The sequence below is a fragment of the Macadamia integrifolia genome, unplaced genomic scaffold, assembly GCF_013358625.1.
Source record: "Macadamia integrifolia cultivar HAES 741 unplaced genomic scaffold, SCU_Mint_v3 scaffold830, whole genome shotgun sequence".
In the NCBI taxonomy this organism is placed as follows: domain Eukaryota; kingdom Viridiplantae; phylum Streptophyta; class Magnoliopsida; order Proteales; family Proteaceae; genus Macadamia; species Macadamia integrifolia.
Window position 1 is genome coordinate 23,921 of NW_024870551.1, and position 5,006 is coordinate 28,926.

Genomic DNA, 5,006 nt, shown 5'->3' on the forward strand with positions numbered 1-5,006 from the left:
TGCTTAGCTTCATTGCGAACAGTGCTTTCTTAACCTCATCAATGTCGGGACATTTGCATAGCGTTATGTTCATATCCTCCGTAACAATAGGGGTGATGCAGTTAAGAGCATGTTGCAGTGAGTCCATATCAAGGCCTTCCGAAGAGTAAGTTTGTTGAAAATGAGAGATAATCTCATGCTTGATTTCAGATTGAGATGTAGTCCACAAACCATTGGCCATCTTGATTTTTAGAATTTTATTAAATTGAGTGCGTTGGACAGCTGAAGCATGGAAGAAAGAGGTATTCAAGTCGCCACTATTCAGCCAAAGGATCCTTGACTTTTATTTCCAAAAGTCTTTTTCTTTCAATAACTCATCTACAAGTTGAGAAGAAATCTTGTTGATATAAAAAAATACATAATATCAAATCGGATATCAAGTCACCTTTAAAACTGATATAATATCAATATAATATAAGCGTGAATGGATTGTTGTTTCATTGATAGGGTATTAACATTGTATCAATGTTGGTGGCTAATATGATATCGATACAAATTCTACCGATACAAATCGCCGGAGATACGGATACTGTTTGCATTTTTTTTTCTTTAATCTACGTCAATTTATTATAATTTTTGCCCATATCATAAGCTCAATATCCAAAGATCTCGTGCAGGGGGCAAAGAATTTCTTCAATGTCTTCTTAGGCCATTCCCCAATTCTTCCTTTTCAGTTTCTTTATTTCCTATACTGTATTATACAATCATACATTCAGAGATAGAATCTCTAATCTCAAAGAAAAAAAATAAGTGAGTAGCAGCCTGGAATGCCAACCCCATTGAACAAAGCGTTATGTGGAATAATAATTATGCTCTCCCACCCATGGAATCAAGTATCGACTGAGACCGATATCGATACCTGACCGATCCTGAGACCGGTATTAGTATCATCCTAAGTATCAGATACCAATTCGGATCAGCCGATCTGACCGGACACGTTAAAAAATATTTTAAAAACTTAAACTCTAAGGACGAATAGAGGAGGGCGATCGGACATCAGGATTGACAGGGCAAGGAGCTTTAATTTCCTCAACAAAGCTCAACCTCATACGATTACTCGTCCTCCTAACCTAGATAGAGAGAGAGGTACCTGGAAGAGGACCGGATCTTGAAAGAGGAAGCGGAAGAGTGCTAGGGCTTCTTCGTTGATTGAAAAAGAGTTCTCTATAGTTTGGAGGAAATTGAACTCAAGGGGACATTGTTCCAAAGTTGGGGAGAGAATTGATAATACTCTTTCAAATTCATGCCCAATAGCTATGATTTGGCACTTGTTTTGATCATCATAATAGGTAGGCTTTATATGCTAGAGAGAATGGTGATGAGGAGGCCCTTATGTTCTTCTCGGTAGGATCATCTTTTAGTTTTTGAATAGCTTGCAAAGAATACTGAGGGAGATCAGAAGTCAACAACACCAAGCCCACAGTTGAAACTGTGTAGGAAAGAATCGAGTGGATTGATTTAATTAACAAAAAGAAATTTGGAAAAGCAACTAAAAAATCTGCAACTAATGAGAAAGAAAAAAATAGGACGAACAGAAGAGAGAGAGATCTAGGGTTAACTTATTTGTTAGGTTTTTTTTTTCCATTCTTTCACTTTGGATTTTTCATTTTTTCTGAATTTTTTTAGTGACCGATACTGGCTGATACCATGACCGATCCAGGAAAATTGTATGATTTTCTATCCTTAAAGGATCGATCCTTATCGATACCGATACCGATACCGATACTGAGTTTTAAAACCTTGCTCCCACCTACTTTCAGTATTCTTCTGTTTGGATTGCCTCTTGATGTGCGTGCAGGTTGTCATGTCATTTTCCTTCTCATAGTTCATTGTAGCTTGGACGATTCCGAGTTGAGTTTTTGTGCTTTAATTGAAGGACACTTTGGCTAAAACCTCTCTTAGCAACATCCTCCCTCTTGAATGATCCACTTGAACGTCTGCTTGATGTGTTGTGCATATTATCGTGGTCGTTTGAGTCGTTGTTCTCCGTTTTTGCTGTGAAAGAATGCTTTCGAGAAGGCTCAGCCATACTGGATACTGAATTCGTCCCACCATAGAGCTCTCTAATTCTCTAACTATCTCTGCCATTAAAGGACGACACTCTGCATTGGATGAAACACAACGTGCCACAACGTTGAGGACACAACGTATCGTGCCCTCCATGTTGCCGGGCAATGCGATCCTTGTATCATATACCTCGAGACCTCCTCGATTTCCATTGATCAATGGCAATGCCCAGTCGATGATAGAAGCTGGATCTCGCTCGGCTTCGATTGCTCATCTACAGCTTATGATTTATAGTAATACAACCCCAAAGCTGAAGACATCAGTTCTTGTACTTAGTTTTCTTGGTGTAGTGTAACAAGGGTCTAAGTAACCGATTGTACCAGCAGGTTGACTCAGTGAGTGAACTCTTTGAGTTGACTCTCTCTGCCTAACCGCTAGGCTGAAATCTGCCAACTTGGCATTCCAATTGCAATCAAATAAAATGTTGGCTTACTTGATGTCCCTGTGAATGATAGAGGGCCTGGACTCATGGAGTGTCTGCACTGCCCGGGCGACTTGTAGAGCCACGTGTAAGCGTTTCAACAAGCTTGGAGGGGTAGACAGGTTGTGGAGTGAGTCATGAAGAGATCCATTAGGCATGAACTCCATAACAAGGAGTTTCTTCTAAGTCGAACCTTCATGAGTCACTCCAACCAGGTTTACAAGGTAAGGGCTTCTATGTAGAGAAGAGAGAACCTGAATCTCGTTATCTAGTTTGGGGTTGTCTTGAAGGATTTGAAGACCGATAGAAGGCTTCTTAATCACGACTAGCTTGCCACCTCCTAGAACACCTTTGTAGACACATCCATGGCTTCCTTTTCCAACAAGTGCCGCTAAGGAGAAGTCGTCGATCGCCGCTCGGAGCTCGTGGGATTTGAATTCTTCCATTCTTGAAGCTCTTGTTCTAAATTATTTGTGGGCAGTAATCTTACTGATATGTACTTGAAGTGTGGGGCTCTGGCGTATGCTTACCAAATTTTTAGTGAAATGCCATATAAAGATTAGGTTTCATGGTTAGCGATGATTGATGGATACACAAAGAATGGTAACTTCGAGGAAGCTTTGTTATCTTTCAGGAAGATGATTCATAAAGGGATCACCGTCGATAAATATCTCTTTTGTAGCACATTAGGCGCCTGTGGGGTGCTTAAGGATTCCTCATTTGGGATGTCTCTTCATTCATGGATTGTGAAAATAGGATTTGAATCAGAGACTTGTGTGGGCAATGCTCTCATAGACATGTACTCAAAAGCAGGGGATATGGAGAGTGCATTTCGTGTGTTTGGGATTGACTCTGAGTTGAGGAATGTAGTGTCTTATACTTCTGTTGGTGAAGAGTATTAGAAAATTTAAGGTGTGAACCATGACATTTTAGTGTATAACACACGTTTGTTTAGAGCTGTTCATTAGCCAAAAGCCAAAGTAGAACTTCATCCTTAGCAAGCTCAAAAACAGAGTCACGGTTGAGACTATGTTATTTTCTTTTTTTCTTTCATTAGGAAGTAAATCTATTTTAATTAAGTAGTATTCTTATTTCCCTAAGAGGGTAGGACTCCTTACCTATTTAGCAGATTCTGTTTCATTTATTCATTTTATTTGTTTCCTAGAAGTATTAGAACTCTTTTATTTAGCAGATTCTGTTTGGATTTTTTTTTCTTAGAGTTTGTTTTATAAATACATTGTAAGGCGGATGGCCGGATTTTTCAATGAATGAATGAATAAGAAGAAAGAAAGCAGAATTGTGAATGACGCAAAGCTCTGTTCTCCCCTCCCCCAACGTGATTCTCTGTTCTCTTTTCTCATCAGCGATGGGCTTTCTTCCTCTTCTCTCTATCTCTATCGGCAGTTAAGGTAAGCTGTTCCCCCCACCCCACCCCCCCCCCCCCCCCCTCCCTCCCTCCCTCTTCCTCTATTCTTTCACTTCTGGTTTTTCACTTCAGCAATGTGGAATACCATGTTCATATACACAGAAAATTATTGGAAAAACAATAGAAGGATGTGTTTATTACCTTTTACACAGATGGCAGTATAAATTTATGTTGTTAAGCTAATCAACATACATCCATTACACATATCCAGCAGAAACAAGAACTTTCCTATTGTACAGCTATGAAAAAAGATTGGAAGGGGCACTTCATTGATTGAATTCAAAGTAATACCTGGGCAATATTTCCACATTTAGATTGTCTTGATTGAGTAGAGATATTGAGGCATCGTCTCGATCATCTCTGTGCATGCTTGCTTGTTACTTCTCCAAGGCCTTGATGGTCATGGAGACGGGACCCTTCTTGGAGCCTCCGATGAGCAGCAAACTCGTGGATTGTATCTTGAATCCCAGCTAAGGCCACCAAGAATTGAGCAGCATCAATCTGGTTTAAAAGCTTTGTCACAGCCACCTCTAGAACTTATTGAGGGGGAAGAAGAAGGAGAAGAAGAAGAGGGACAGAGATGTTAATCTACCATCAAAGGATGAACGAGAGAGGGAGCGGAGGAGTTGGAGAATTGCAGAGGGACGTCAATCACCGAGCCAGACCAGGGAGGCCATCTCCATTGGGGGCATCCACTTGGGCCTGAGTAGTTCAGTAACCTCCTTGAGCCTTGAAGGGGCCGTGGCTCTAATGGATGGGGAGCCGAACCAACTGAGATGCTCTTCAATCAAATCCTCTAATGCCAATTTGGCCTTCAGCTGCTTCTCCATTCGTGCAGCTTTATTTCTCTGCTCTGCCTCCAGACCCCGTACTTCTCGATCGACCTCCTCTGCCCAGTTGTTGAATTTGAATCATTAACCCATTTTCTGGATTGAGTGATTCGAATTTTCAACTCTTGGGTTTCTTTTGGAAAGAACGGTTTTGACGCCAAGAACTGGCGCTTAATGAGATTCTTGAAATTGGTTATAAAGAAAATGTAAAATCAGGCTAAGA

General features: G+C 40.6%; 1 pseudogene; it reads right to left on the reverse strand.

The window, feature by feature from the left end:
* Positions 1-1,905: 1,905 nt before the first annotated feature.
* LOC122070126 lies at positions 1,906-2,973 on the reverse strand (annotated as a pseudogene).
* Positions 2,974-5,006: the final 2,033 nt, after the last annotated feature.